The sequence below is a fragment of the Hyla sarda genome, chromosome 1, assembly GCF_029499605.1.
Source record: "Hyla sarda isolate aHylSar1 chromosome 1, aHylSar1.hap1, whole genome shotgun sequence".
Taxonomy (NCBI): domain Eukaryota; kingdom Metazoa; phylum Chordata; class Amphibia; order Anura; family Hylidae; genus Hyla; species Hyla sarda.
Window position 1 is genome coordinate 368111296 of NC_079189.1, and position 16852 is coordinate 368128147.

Here is a 16852-nt window from a genome sequence, read left to right on the forward strand (position 1 = left end):
TTTACCCTATCTGTGTTAGTTAAGCATTCCAAAAATAATAAAATTCATGGAGCCTGAACGTCTGCTAGGCTTGGATATAGGTGTGACTGGTCATAGCAGGGTGGTCAATAACACAGCTGTTCTATGATAGGAAATTTAACACCACTTTCAGCCAACCAGGTACCAGCTCTGGTGTCAATAGATGAAAGAGATGTATGGAGGTGGCCCACTTGGAAAATGCCATATTTTTCAATATTAAAAATGGGGGTCAGGGAAGCATGTCTGCAGCCCCTAGCTTATATGGTTGGATTCTCCATCATACTACCTTTAAAATGAGTTCTCACATGACCCTTGTATATTTATCCCTGCCTGAACTGTATGACCTTTTAAATCATACACAATAAGGGGGTCATGTCAGGTACTGCTAGAAAGGGGATTTGATGGAGAACCCAAATATAAGAAAGTTATGAGGGTGCCTGGCCCACGATAGAAGATGAAGGAAATTTCCTATTCTTTGGTCATAAAGGTATGATAAGGAAGTGGGCTACATCTATCGCTCCTCCTTGTCCCGCCCAGGGGCTGAACATAGAGGTTTCACCTGTCCATATCAGGGTATAAAACTACAGAGCTGGGGGGGGGGGGGGTCTATGGTGTGCCTGCATGGTGGACAAGATCTAATTTTGGATGCCAGATGCCATTTCCTACCAGACCCCATAGAATAGAACTCTAATTTTTTGTAAGTAAGGATTCTAGTTTTTACCCATTTATTTTTATTTTCTCTGTGGTGAAACTTTGTCTTGATAATATCTGTTTTTATATGTACTTTGAATATTTTTCGGTGGAAAACTTTTTTTTTTTTTTTTAAATCAAGTGGTGCCAGAAAGTTAAACAGATTTGTAAATTACTTCTATTAAAAAATCTTCATCCTTCCAGTAATTATTAGCGGCTGTGTACTACAGAGGAAATTCTTTTATTTTTGAACTTCTTTTCTGTCACGACCACAGTGCTCTCTGCTGACACCTCTGTCCATGTCAGGAACTGTCCAGAGCAGGAAAAATCCCCATAGCAAACATATGCTGCTATGGACAGAGGTGTCAGCAGAGAGCACTGTGGTTGTGACAGAAAAGAAATCCCAAAAAGAAAAGAATTTCCTGTAGTATACAGCCACTGATTAGTACTGGAAGGATTAATAATTTTTAATTGAAGTAATTTACAAATGTACCCCTTTAACCCCTCGGGAACAGAGGGTTTTTCCGTTTTTGCACTTTTGTTTTTTCCTCCTCACTTTTTAAAAATCATAACCCTTTCAATTTTGCACCTAAAAATCCATATGAGGGCTTATTTTTTGCGCCACCAATTTTTCTTTGTAATGACATCAGTCATTTTACCCAAAAAACTACGGCGAAACGGAAAAAATTATAATTGTGCGACAAAATGTAAGAAAATACTCAATTTTGTAACTTTTGGGGGCTTACGTTTCTACACAGTACATTTTTGGTAAACATGACACCTTCTCTTTATTCTGTAGGTCCATACGATTAAAATGATACCCTACTTATATAGGTTTGATTTTGTCGTACTCCTGGAAAAAATCACAACTACATGCAGGAAAATGTATACGTTTAAAATTGTCATCATCTGACCCCTATAACTTTTTTATTTTTCCACGTACAGGGCGGTATGAGGGCTCATTTTTTGCGCCGTGACCTGAAGTTGTTAGCGGTACAATTTTTGTATAGATCTACTTTTTGATAGCTTTATTATTCATTTTTTCATTATATAAGAAGTGACCAAAAAGACGCTATTTTGGACTTTGGAATTTTTTTGTGCATACGCCATTGACCATGCAGTTTAATTAACTATATATTTTTATAATTTGGACATTTCCGCACGCGGTGATACCACATCTGTTTATCTTTATTTTCACTTTTTTTAAATGGGAAAAGGGGGGGTGATTCAAACTTTTATTAGGGAAGGGGTTAAATAATCTTTATTAACTTTCCCCCCCCACTTTTTTGCAGTATTATATCTCCCATAGGGGGCTATAACACTGATCTTTTACATTGATCAATGGTTTCTAATAGGAAACCATTGATCAATGATTCTGCCGCATGCCTGGAACTCAATCACTGAGCAGTCATTCGTCGATCGGACAGCAAGGAGGTAGGTAGGGGACCCTCCTGCTGTCCTACAGCTGTTCGGGATGCCGCAATTTTGCCACAGCGATCACAAACAGCCCCCTGAGCTAACCGGCATTAGTTTACTTTCACTTTAGAGAGTTAATAGCGTGCAGCGTGGCCCCACATTATAGAAAGGGAGTGGGCGGTGGGCGTACAGGTACGCCCTCTGTCCCCAACAGGTTAAGTCCTGATTATGTCTGGTAAAACCAACGTACATTGTCCTTGAAGAGAGCTATGTTATAGTCTTGAATTTACTTACCTGTTCTTTTGATATACTACTGGGGAGAGTAGATTATATTTGGGAATTGTAGGATATCCAGATTGGATTGATAGTTTCCTGTTGGCTTGAAATTGACAGGTGGTGGCAGCAATACCTTTAAATTGGGTGGTGTAAGAGGGAAATTTTATTTTTATCATTACTTTTGGTCTAGTGTAGACAAATAGTGATTTTATAGCCAACCCTACCACCTGCTCGTGTCAGTTCGTGACAAACTGGTGGCAGCAGTGGGATATTTTACCAGATTTTTGTATGCAGATCTACAGATCCCTTGGACTGTTATTAACAAACTGTTTTAAAATATGTGGACTCAAGGGACATCAATGTACGGCTGCCGCTAATCAACAATTATGATTGGAGAGGTTAACTGCTTCTCCTATCAGTGTTGATTTGAGAGACTCTTCTGTACCCAGACCTCGGGCAGAGAATTTCCTAACCCTGAACAAAGATGGGGATCTGGATATTTTTCTGCACAGTTTTGAAAAAGTCTGCTGCCAATTTCAGCTGCTGAGAGACCAGTGGGTAAGGTACCTCACCCCTAGTCTCAGAGGTCCAGCGCTGGAAGCATTTGCAGGGCTACCAGCAGAATCTGACAAGTAGTGATGTCGCGAACATAAAATTTTCGGTTTGCAAACCGGCGAACCGCCATTGACTTCAATGGGCAGGCAAATTTTAAAACCCACAGTGACTCTTTCTGGCCACAATAGTGATTTAAAAGTTGTTTCAAGGGGACTAACACCTGGACTGTGGCGTGCCGGAGTGGGATCCATGTCATAGTTGATGCAGATTCTGGTTTTAATCCATAAAGGGCATAAATCACCTATTATTCCTAAATGGTTTGGAATAACGTGCTTTAGCCCCCTTTAGGCAGCACATAGTTAGATTCCCCCCTTTAGACAGCACATAGATTACCCCATATTAGCAGCACATAGTTAGAGCCTCCCTTTAGGCAGCACATAGATTCCCCCATATTAGGCAGCACATAGTTAGAGCCCCCCTTGAGGCAGCACATAGTGGGATTTGAACACAAGGCCCCAGCGCTGCAAGGCAGCAGTGCTAACCTCTGAGCCACCATGCTACCCTTAGCATACATCTAATATCCACGGTTGCAAAAATGGACAGAGATGTCAGCAGAGAGTACCTGAAAAATTAGGCATGTACGCATGCCTGAAAAATGTGGTATTGTTGCAGCCGCTTCTGTAGCAGCGGCCATAAAAATTGCAGCACCATAACAAGTGCAGCAGCAGAGGCCAGAAAAATTAGGCATGTAAACAAGAATGAAAAATTGGGTATTGTTGCAGCCGCATCTGTAGCAGCAGACAAAAAAATTGCAGCACCAGAAAAATTGCAGTAGCAGATGTCAGAAAAATTAGGCATGTACACCTGGCTGGAAAATTTGGTATTGTCGGTTTGTTTTGCCAGGCAGAAAGTGCCCTAAAACATTGCAGCTTGAACCCTAGTTGGTGGCGGATAAGTCACGCAAGTCATACGGCATTCAGAGTTCAAATACAGCAGCGTGTGGACCATTTTTAGGCCAAGGCAGCTCATCTGATCAGGCCTTGTTCAGTCAAATGTATCGCCCAGTGTCAGTCCCTTCGGGATCCATCCCTCATTCATCTTAAGAAAGGTAAGGTAATCCAGACTTTTTTGACCAAGGCGACTCCTCTTCTCAGTGACAATACCTCCTGCTGCACTGAAGGTCCTTTCTGACAGGACACTTGAAGCGGGACAGGCCAGAAGTTCGAGCGCAATGTGGGATAGCTAAGGCCACAGGTCAAGCCGGCACACCCAGTAGTCAAGAGGTTCATCGCTCCTCAGAGTATCGATATCTGCGGTCAAGTCGTTCTCTGAGGGTGGACCCCGAAGGGCTGTGGCGATGCATAGGACTTAGAAAGCTCCGCATGTCCTCCATCAACAGCATGTCTGTACAGCTTCCTGTCCTTGCCGGCGTGTTCGTGGGAGGAGGAGGAGGATTACTTTCACCTCTTCCCCTGTTAGATCCCTTTTGTGCTGTGACATGACCCTTATATGCTGTGTACAGCATACTTCTTAATTTATTTTGGACCAGCTAAATCCTTTCTGCCTTGCTGTAATGCGGTAACATGTCAGGCACTTTATGTTTATACCGGGGGTCTAGTAGCGTGGACACCCAGTACAGGTCGTTCTCCTTTTTATACGAGGGTCCTTCAACATGCACAACAGCATGAAAGACCCCATTTGCACAAGGACGGATGCCAAGCTACTCATGTCCCGTTCCTCGTCCTCAGTGATGTCAGGGAAGGTATAATCTTCTTACCCTCAGCCGTGTACAAGACCACGGGAACCAGATAGGTGACAAGGAGCACCCTGGGATGCCTGCTGTGGTTGGTCTTCCTTCTCCTCTTCAAAGCCACATTCCTCCTCTGACTCCTCTTCCTCACAATCCTCTTCCAGCATTGCCGCAGGTCCAGCAAGCGATGCTGATAAGGCTGTTTCTGGTGGTGATAGTGTCCACAACTCTTCCTCTTCACGCTCATCTACTGCCTGATCCAGCACTCTTCGCAGGGCACACTCCAGGAAGAAAACAAACAGTATGTTGTCGCTGATGGTGCCTTCGGTGCGACTGACCAGGTTTGTCACCTCCTCAAAAGGACGCATGAGCCTACAGGCATTGCGCATGAGCCTCCAGTAACGTGGCAAAAAAATTCCCAGCTCTGCAGATGATGTCCTAGCACCCCGGTCATACAAATATTCGTTGACGGCTTTTTCTTGATGAAGCAGGCGGTCGAACATTAGGAGTGTTGAATTCCAACGTGTCGGGCTGTCGCAAATCAAGCGCCTCACTGGCATGTTGTTTCGCCGCTGGATATCTGACAAGTGCGCCATGGCCGTGTAGGAACGCCTGAAATGGCCACACACCTTCCTGGACTGCTTCAGGACATCCTGTAAGCCTGGGTACTTGAGCACAAAGCATTGTACAATCAGATTACACACATGTGCCATACATGTGTCAACTTGCCCAACCTCAATGCCGACAACAAATTTGTTCCGTTGTCACAAACCACCTTGCCGATCTCCAGTTGGTGCGGAGTCAGCCACTGGTCCACCTGTGCGTTCAGGGCCGACAGGAGCGCTGGTGCGGTGTGACTCTCCGCTTTGAGGCAAGTCAACCCCAAGATGGCGTGACACTGCGGTATCCGGGATGTGGAATAGCACCTGGGGAGCTGGGGGGTGCCGGTGATGTGGAGCAAGACGCAGCAGTGGAAGAGGACTCAGCTGAGGATGTTATGGAAGAGGATGGAGTAGGAGGAGTAGAGGAGGTGGCAGCATGCTTGGCAGCCGTCACCAGGTTTACCCAATGAGCAGTGTAGGTGATATATCTGATCTGACCATGCTTTGCAGACCAGGTATCAGTGGTCAGATGGACCCTTGCCCCCACACTGTGCGCCAGACATGCCATAATTTCCTTTTGCACAATGGAGTAAAGGTTGGGGATTGCCTTTTGTGCAAAAATTTTTTGTCCGGGTACCTTCCACTGCGGTGTCCCAATGGCTATAAATTTTTTAAAGGCCCCAGACTCCACCAGCTTGTATGGTAAAAGCTGGCGGGCTAGCAGTTCCGACAAGCCAGCTGTCAGACGCCGGGCTAGGGGGTGACTTTGAGACATTGTCTTCTTGCGCTCAAACAACTCCTTGACAGACACCTGACTGTGGGCAGATGAGCAGGAACTGAGAGACAGAGAGGCGGATGGTTGAGAGGGGGCAAGGAGAGCAGCAGTGGTTGACCTGGCTGAAGATACTGGACCAGGAGGAGGATGGCGGCTTTGACTTTGTGTGCTGCTTGTACTGACGTGTTGATCCCATAGGCGTTTGTGATGTGACATCATGTGCCTTCGCAAAGCAGTTGTGCCTAGGTAGGTGTTGGACTTCCCATGACTCAGTTTCTTCTGGCATAGGTTGCAAATTGCCTCGCTGTTGTCAGAGGCAGACACACAAAAAATGCCACACTGCTGAGCTCTGCGACGACGGCATTCTGGTGGTGGCAACAGCATGCGTTGATTGGCGTCCCGTCTGGCTGACCCCGGGTGCCGATGCATGCTGTCTGACTGTACCACTAGCTCCTTGCGACGACCTCCCCCTGCTTCCAACTCGTCTCCTCCTCTCTGTCTCCCCATCTGAACTTTCCCCCTCTTCTCTTCTAGCGGGCATCCAAGTGGCATCCACGGACACATCGTCATCATCAACACCTTCACCGCTATCTGACACCTCAAGAAAGGAAGCAGCAGCGGGTACAACATCATTATCACACCGTACGTCCATGTATGTAATGCTGCCTGACTGAGACATATCCCTGTTAACTACATCCTCTGGCAATAATGGTTGTGCATCACTCATGTCTTCAAACTGATGTGTAAATAACTCCTCTGACGGATCAAGTAAAGCTGCTGTGGTGCTAGTGTTGGTGGTGGTGGCAGGCGGGCAAGTGGTAGCATGAGAGGTGCCCGAAGCTAAGCTAGAGGAGGAGAAGGACGGTGCTTCAAGGTTCCGAGCGGAAGCTTTAGTAGTAGATTGGGTGTCTTGTGAAAGCCAGTCAACTAAGTCCTCAGAACTTTGGGGGTTCAGGGTACGTGGCCTCTGAACACTGGCCATTCTAGGGCCAAAGGGAATCCCAGCACCACGACGGCCCCTGTGGGGTGGCCTTCCTCTGCCTGTCATTTTTTTGGTTAAATTTACACAAGTGTCACACCTAATGTGATTTGCACTAGGGTGACACAATTTGCCCTGCAGGCAAGAAAAATGGCAACTGTGGCGTGAACTAACAGTGACGGCTGATTTTATTTAACAGCCAAAAAAGGTTTTTTTTTTAAATTTGCGCAACTGTCGCACCTAATTTGATTTGCACTAGGGTGACGCAATTTGCCCTCCAGGCAGAAAAAATGGCAACTGTGACGTGAACTAACAGTGACGGCTGATTTTATTTAACAGCCAAAAAGGTATTTTTTTTTTTAATTTGTGCAACTGTCACACCTAATGTGATTTGCACTAGGGTGACACAATTTGCCCTTGCCCTCCTCCCCCCCACACTCTCACCTTATCCTCTAGTTCCCCCTAGTCTAACCATCCTCTAATCTCATCAATCATAATTTATTATTTGCAAAAATCTAAATAGGTACGAGTCAGATATATATATATATATATATATATATCTGGGAGACCATCTTCTATCCTGGCCACCTTAATACACAATGGAGTACCACCTTTTTTTAATAACCTGGACAATGTAGGTTAACTCCAAACCTATAATCAATGCCCACTCATCACCTAAATGGTCGCTGTAATAACATGAGTAGCACCTTATAACAGTATTAGACTGATGTTACTGCGCTCGTATACTGAGGCAGAGATATTTTGTAAACCTGCGCCTATATGCGCATAGTTGGGGACACTGTCTCCCATGTGCTCTCTGTTTGCGTCCCACTGTGGAACGCAAGCGAGATATGGCCGACGGGAGCATGCGCACTTCTGATGCGCTCCATTGTGAGGCATTCGCCTCCTCCCCGATGCGCTCCACGGTGAAGCGCAAGCACTTTTCAGGCCTGCGCACACACAGCGGGACATCGTGCGCTCCACTGTATTGCGCAAACCGAAAGTGACCTCACTTCCGGTCTCCACGCGCCCGTACACGCCCGCATGCCGGGGGTATTTAAAGAAGCAGGATACCGGCACACGGCAGATGCCGCGCCATCCTGCACCCCTGCATTTGCTGACCACCTATTCAGCCATTCAGTATCTATCTAAATACAAGAGGGAACACAAGCTTTGGACCATTACCTACATAACCTTATCTGGGCCTTTCTATCTAAGGACACCAGAATATTCATCTATACCTCTATGTCGTATCACGATTATATTACTATTCAGTGAGATAGGTGACGGGAGAAAGTATACTCCTGCCCTCTACACACTTGTCCCTGAAGAGTTGGGCAGCTTTAAATTGTGCCGCAATGAAACGCGTTGGAAATATGTGGCTTAAATTGTACTAAACTTGTATGCAATCATTGTACCAATTTTTGATGTGCCTACAAATTGTATGCTCACCGAATAATCCAGCTGAGGTTCTACAAACCAGCTGAGTTGTTGCTGGTGACGTGCTATACGTACTGCACCCGGTGCCTCCATTCCCTCCAGAACCAGGGAGAGATAGGAGGTTCCTGTTGCAGGTTGGCGTTCTCTAGGAAGGCCTCCCTGCAGTAACAGGTAGGGGGTCCTATGTGACTAGTAGGGCCAGTATAGCCTTACTCTAGCATTTTATCCACAAACTAGGATAAGCTGGATTTGTGAATAATTATCTAAACACTGTATTGTATCCTTATTTTTTAATTCTTTAATTTTGTGTGCCTATATTTTAAATGTACACCAATAAAAGTATGTTTTATGATCCTAGTGTTTTTCCTATTGCAGTTCAATAATTATCAGATGCTGAAGTTCAGTTGTTTTCTTTTTGACAACTGTGCTTTCTGTTGACATCTCTGTTTGTCTCCGGAACTGCACAGAGTAGAAGAGGTTTGCTATGGGGATTTGCTTCTACTCTGGACAGTTCCCGAGACAGGTGTCATCAGAGAGCACTTAGACAGAAAAGAACAACTCAGCTTCAGCAGTTCATAAGTACTGAAAGGATTAAGATTTTTTTTTATAGAAGTAATTTACAAATCTGTTTAAATTTATGGAGCCAGTTTATATATATATATATATATATATATATATATATATATATATATATATATATAAAGTTTTTCCTGTATAACCCCCTTTACGTAATGTAATAGACAGACCCCAATTTTTTATATCCAGGGACTGTATAGTAACAGGGACTGTTCCCAAGGACTGGAGAATGGCAAATGTGGTGCCAATATTTAAAAAGGGGTCAAAAGGTGAACCCGGGAATTATAGGCCTTTTAGTTTAACCTCCGTTGTATGTAAATTGTTTGAGGGTTTTCTAAGAGATGCTATTTTGGAATATCTTGATAAAAATAAATGCATGACTCCATATCAGCATGGCTTTATGTGGGATCTGTCCTGTCAAACTAACCTGATCAGCTTTTATTAGGAGGTGAGCTCCAGACGGGTCAAAGAGGCAATCTCTGAATGTCGTATATCTGGATTTTTCCAAAGCATTTGATACGGTTCCACATAAAAGATTGGTGCATAAAATGAGAGGCATTGGGCTGGGGGAGAATGTGTGTAAGTGGGTAAGTAACTGGCTGAGTGATAGGAAACAGAGGGTGGTTATTAATGGTACTTATTCTGATTGGGTGAATGTTACTAGTGGGGTACAACAGGGGTCTGTCTTGGGTCCTGCCCTATTTAATATATTTATTAATGATTGTAGAGGGGTTGGATAGTAAAGTAGCAATCTTTGCAGATGATACTAAACTCTGTAAAGCGGTAAACACAATAGAGGACAGTGCACTATTACAAATGGATCTGGATAGGTTGGAGGTATGGGCTGAGAAGCGGTAGATGAGGTTCAACACTGATAAATGTAAGGTAATACACATGGGGAAGAAAAATCCACGCTGGCATTATGTATTTAATTGAAGCACACTTGGGACGACACGTGGAAAAGGACTTGGGAGTCTTAGTTAATAATAAATTTAGCTGTGGTGACCAGTGTCGGACAGCTGCTGCCAAGGCAAATAAAATCATGGGGTGTATACATAGGGGTATAGATGCCCATGGCAAGGAAATAATTCTACCACTGTACAAATCACTAGTAATAGCACACATAGTACAGTACTGGGCACCAGTGTACAAGATAGATATAGTGGAGCTGGAGAGGGTTCAAAGATGGGCTACCAAAGTAATACGGGGAATGGGAGGACTACAGTACCAAGAAAGATTATCAGAATTAGGGTTATTTAGTTTAGAAAAAAGAAGGCTTAGTGGAGACCTAATAACTATGTATAAATATATCAGAGATCTCTCCCATGATCTATTTATACCCAGGACTGTATCAATAACAAGGGGGCATCCTCTATGTCTAGAGGAAAGAAGGTTTCTACACCAGCACAGACGGGGGTTCTTTACTGTAAGAGCAGTGAGACTGTGGAATTCTCTGCCAGAGGAGGTGGTCATGGTTAACTCTGTAAAAGAATTTAAAAGGGGTCTGGATGCATTTTTGGAGAATAACAACATTACAGGTTATGGATTCTAGATCTATAGGGACAGAACGTTGACCCAGGGATTTATTCTGATGCCATATTTGGAGTCGGGAAGGAGTTTTTACCTTAAGTATGAGTTTTTTTTTGCCTTCCTCTGGATCAACTCAGTAGGTACTAACTAGGGATATAGGTTAAACTTGATGTACTCTGGTCTTTTTTCAACCTTATGAACTATGTTACTATGTTACCAGGCCAATTACATTTTTGCGTTTTAATTTTTTTCCTCCTAGCCTTCTGAAATCCATAACTCTTTTATATTTCCATCCACAGACACATGAGGGCGTTTTTTTGAGTGACCAATTGTACTTTGTAATGACATCACTCATTTTACCATAAAATGTACAGCAAACTCAAAAAATTATTATTTGAGTAAGGAAATGTAAACAAACACCACAATTTTGCAAAATTTGGAGGATTTTGTTTTCACGCTGTAAAATTTACAGTAAAAATGATATGTTTTATTTATTCTGTGACTGTAACAACAGTAATACAGTTACAAAAAAACTAAATATGTTCACTAAATACATTATTTGCTAATTTCAACCAGCTTGGTTTTCCATAGAAATACAAAAAAGTAAATTTTTCAAACTGTGTTTCAAGGATTGTGTTAAAGGAGGTTCCTAGGTGAGTGTAGAGGCATAATAATAGTGTTGTCCTCTGTGCTACCTCCAATACTTATAGCTTCTCAAAAATAATAAGAGTTAATAAGACTTTATCAGGACTTACCTGGTATTTGTCACACATTCTATCTTTTTCCTGTGAGAGTACAAAGTTGCAAATGTCTTAAACTTTCTATACTTGTTATTGCTCAGAACATATTATTTCTAGAGGTAATTACATCCTTGGTAGGTGTGTTGTGTCAGGACAGGTATTGCAAATAACCCCCTCTACTAATGTAAGTTTATGTTTCTGTGATAGTTATGCCTGTATATGAAAGATCAGTACAATTTACTATTGAAATCTTTAGCAGTACAACTCATATAGATGCAATAGTAAAGCTACCCAAATGTTTGCATTTACCAGTCTCCCCAATTTTTGGAATCCATTCTTGCTTTATTTTCTTTCCGCAACACTATAGTACAAGGTAAGTGTCAATTTACCCAACAAAATGTCAACTATTAATTTCTCCACTGTTATGTTTCAAACTGGTCAAACACATGAAACAACTAGTTTGACTCCCCCATAGTTTGACGCTCAACGCCCAGTATGTTTATTGCACAGCAGTAAGTAAGTGATAGGCTGTGAGTATACTTAAAGGAGTACTCTAGCATTTAACTTTTTTTTCAAAAACAAGACCAGGCTGCAAGCATTGAGTTATAAAAAAAATAAAATAAAAACCTCTACTACTTGTGTGGTGTCCCAGCACCAAATGCTGTCCTGTGGTCTGTGGATCTCCTTGGGCATGCCTGCTGCACATATGTTGGGCCCACTAAGAGACTGTCTGTCATATTTCAAATGTTCAAGCACTTTATTACATGTTCATTTATGTTTGCCATATGCACTGTATAATATGTTATTTATGTGTGTTATACCTTTTAGAGTAAGGAGCAGTGTAAACCAGGTGACCCTGCCTGTCCAATGGGAACCCCTAAATTGTCAGGTATAGAGAGTAGTGGAGGAGGAGTTGCCCCAGTTTATTCCAAGTTGGAGTGTGATTAGTGCTAAGCTCAAGTGTGGAAAAACTCTGAGGGAAGTTGTGTGGAGAACTCTGAGGGAAGAAAATATCTCTTCTTAAGTCTGCAAGTGTTCCCCTTTACAGCGGAAAGTCAAGCCCTGATAGTAAAGTAATTGGACCTTTTCAGAACCGGAGAATCTACGTTAGTATTATTCCAAGTGCGTGAAAAGCACCATAAGTCCCAGCAAGGCAAGAGGGCTCCCAACAGGTTACACTGCCTCTCTTTCACTCTTCTCCATACTTTGTGTGTGTAATACCATCTGCACCTTGCTCAGTAAAATACAGTTATTCATAACCCGACATCGGTGTGTTTCTTTACTCCCCGTGTCTGGCCCAGAATCTGTCTCCACCTCGGACCGTGTATAAGCTTACGGCGCCCTGGGGTCACAAAGTGATTAGGAATTCCTTGCACTCCCGTGTCAACTCGCTGCCCTGGACCTGGAGATTCTCTTCCTGGTGCAGGGGTTGACCTGTCCGACTGCAGGTCTGCTAATTACTGGTTGCAGTGGTGTTCCACCTCGGCCAGTGATAGACCGAGCAGCAGTGTAACGTATTAAACCCCAGCATCAGTCTACTTCCTGGTGCCAGGGCCTAATACATCATACTGCTGATCAACCAATTACCACTGCAGATAGTGATTAGCTGAGCCACAGTCTGCACGTTGAGCCTTGGCATCAAAAAGGGGATTGCAGCAGAGGCCAAGGCAATGATACTGGAGACAGTGGAGGAGGGTAGAGGTAAGTAGAGTTTGAGTTTTTTTTTTTTTTTTTCTAGTCTAGTAGAGGGCATGATATTACCTTTTATCAAGAAGGTCCCCCTTGGGCTTTATGGACTGTAAATAAAGATGGCACCTTTCCGGATGGACAGATCCTGTGTTACCCTTGTGGGAGTAGGGCCTGTTAAGCTGTTGGATTGTAGCGTCCTAATAACTAATAATATTTAATTGTTGGTGTAAAGTATTTAAAGAGCACCTGTGGTCAGTCCAAAAGCATTTTATGTAAACTATTTCATAGCCTGGGGTGCTCAGATGTGTTACCCAACTGTGTCACCTTCTTGCTACACCCTCTCCCCTGTACCCTACTGTTCATGGGGTATAATGATTTTAAATACATTAATTAACCCCTTAAGGACTCAGGGTTTTTCCGTTTTTGCACTTTCGTTTTTTCCTCCTTACCTTTTAAAAATCATAACCCTTTCAATTTTTCACCTAAAAATCCATATTATGGCTTATTTTTTGCGTCGCCAATTCTACTTTGCAGTGACATTAGTCATTTTACCCAAAAATGCACGGCGAAACGTAAAAAAAAATCATTGTGCGACAAAATCGAAAAAAAAACGCCATTTTGTAACTTTTGGGGGCTTCCGTTTCTACGCAGTGCATATTTCGGTAAAAATTACACCTTATCATTATTCTGTAGGTCCATACGGTTAAAATGGTACCCTACTTATATAGGTTTGATTTTGTTGCACTTCTGGAAAAAATCATAACTACATGCAGGAAAATTTATACGTTTAAAAATGTCATCTTCTGACCCCTATAACTTTTTTATTTTTCCACGTACGGGGCGGTATGAGGACTCATTTTTTGCGCCGTGATCTTAAGTTTTTATCGGTATGATTTTTGTTTTGATCTGACTTTTTGATAGCTTTGTATTCATTTTTTAATGTTATAAAAAGTTACCAAAATATGCTTTTTTGGACTTTGGAATTTTTTTGCGCGTACGCCATTGACCGTACGGCTAAATTAATTATATACTTTTATAGTTCGGACATTTACGCACGCGGCGATACCACATATGTTTATTTTTATTATTTTTTACACTGTTTTATTTTTTTTATGGGAAAAGGGGGGTGATTCAAACTTTTATTAGGGAAGGGGTTAAATGACCTTTATTAACACTATTTTTTTACTTTTTTTTGCAGTGTTATAGGTCCCATAGGGACCTATAACACTGCACACACTGATCTCTCATCCTGATCACAGGCGTGTATTAACACGCCTGTGATCAGCATTATCGGCGCTTGACTGCTCCTGCCTGGATCTCAGGCACGGAGCAGTCATTCGTCGATCGGACACCGAGGAGGCAGGTAAGAGCCCTCCCGGTGTCCGATCAGCTGTTTGGGACGCCGCGATTTCACCGCGGCGGTCCCGAACAGCCCGACTGAGCAGCCGGGATACTTTCAGTTTCACTTTAGAAGCGACGGTCAGCTTTGACCGCCGCTTCTAAAGGGTTAATACCGCACATCGCCGCGATCGGTGATGTGTGGTATTAGCCGCGGGTCCCGGCCGTTGATGAGCGCCGGGACCCACGCGATATGATGCAGGATCGCGGCGCGATCCCGCTTCATATCGCGGGAGCCGGCGCAGGACGTAAATATACGGCCTGCGTCGTTAAGGGGTTAACAAGAAAAAAAATCAGTTGTTCAATCTGAATGTAACTTTATGGGGGGCATTTATAATTCCCAAAATTACACAAATACCTAGCTTGAGCAAAATGTTTGCTCAATGTTTCCCCTTTGTGGGTGCAGGAATGGATAAATGCCCCTTTAGCGAATGTTATGATGATGTATATTACAATATTAGTGAGGATAAGTTTATTGGAAAAAAACTGTACATGAAAGGAGGCTTTAGAATCATGTAGGGCCATCAGTAGCTTGGATACAGTTGGATAGGTTTCATTATGGAAGCCAGCAGCACATTTGCCCACAGATATTCCAGCTGGGGCTGTAGATCCTGCACACTTGTAGGTTCCTGAAGCTGGCATCCCAGCTGGTCCAATAAATGCTTTACTGGCAATAAATCTGGTAAACGGGCAGGCCATGGAAGTATTTCAATCTGGTGGAGACATTTGTGGGAAACCTTTTCTGTGTGTGACTGAACATTTCCCTGCTGAGCAATGCCAGTTGGAAGCCTTACCATGAGAGGTGTGGCCTCGGAATGTCCTGCACACATAGCTGAGCTGTTGTCCTTCATGTCTCTATGTGGCATGGCAACTTACTTGTATGTAACGACTCCCTAGATCATTACACCAGAAATTGGGACAGTATGTTATTCCACAATAAAGACAGGATTGAAGGTCTCACCATCAGGCCTCCATACTCAAACCTGGGTCCAAACCATTTAAAATTGCCGTTTGTCGACAGATTTTACCAATGCACATCTGCAGAGAATCTGTGAATTCACTTGTTCTGCTGAAAACACAGATACTTGTGCTCTAGAAGTTTTCTGCCTTCAGTTCCTGATACATTAACCACTCCCCTGATGAGTTATATATCTTAAATGGTGCGAATCATATTTCAAAAGCTTGTTGCTATAACAAGACTTCCCCTTCACGCAACCTCTGTCAGCTAACATTGGCAACCATTCACTTGGAGACAACCCTCTCATGCCTGTTACCAAAAAGTAGACACTACTTATTGCTAAAGAGGAAAGAGCCAGTGGATTTGTCATACTCTTAGTATTCTGACTAAAGTGTATTAACGTGGGCGAAAGCTGCTGACTGTATGCATGGTGAGATTGTATTTCACAACAGGTTAAAGAATCATTTACAGTGTATATGGTGTCAGTAAAGTCCCTATGATTTTGCACCAGTGAACATTATCCTACAGAGCATGTCAATATGATTCTGTACTAGGGAACATTATCCTATAGAGCAGGCCAATATTTCCTTCTTATTGAATCTGACACATAAATCCTTCATATGTCTGTGTATAGAATCAGTAGGGTGGAATAATATGGTCCCTGAGTCTATTATTTCAGTTCCATGCAAACTGGAACTTGTACAAAGCTGTAATACACCCAGTGCCTGAAGTTTAAATGGTACCTCTCATCAAATAAAATTTTGATATATTTTAGATTAATGAATGTTGAATAACTTTCCAATAGCATGTTAATGAAAAATATGCTTCTTTCTATTGTATTTTTCCCGATCAGTCCTGGCAGCAAGCATTTCTGACTCATGCTGGAGTCCTAAACACTCAGAGCTGCCAGCCTGCTTTGTTCACTGCCAAACAGGCTGTGAACAAAGCAGGCTGGCAGCTCTGAGTGTTCTCCTTTGTGAACAAAGCAGACTGGCAGCTTGTAGTGTTTAGGACTCCAGCATGAGTCTGAAATGCTTGCTGCCAGGACTGGTAGGGAGACCCCTAGTGGTCATTTCTTCAAAGTGGAAAATTAAATAGAAAGAAGCATATTTTTTAATAACATGCAATTGTAAAGTTATTCTGCATACATTAATCTATAATATATCAAAAGTTTTTTTTGATGAGAGGTACCCTTTAAAGATATCTGGTCAATCCAAAAGGCTTGTATATTTGAAATAACATACATATGACTGCAGTATAGTATTGTCCAGGACATGGGTTACTTTTTTATGATAAATTGTGGTGACCCAGTAGAGGATGTTGTTCTGTCCAGTAAACGTTGCCTCAGGCACTTACAGTGTCACTGTTCTGGGCCCACTACTCCAGGGTAAAATGTATTTTGTTATATTTACATTTGGTGTTATGTACTGTATATGATTATCATTGTTACCTTAACCTTA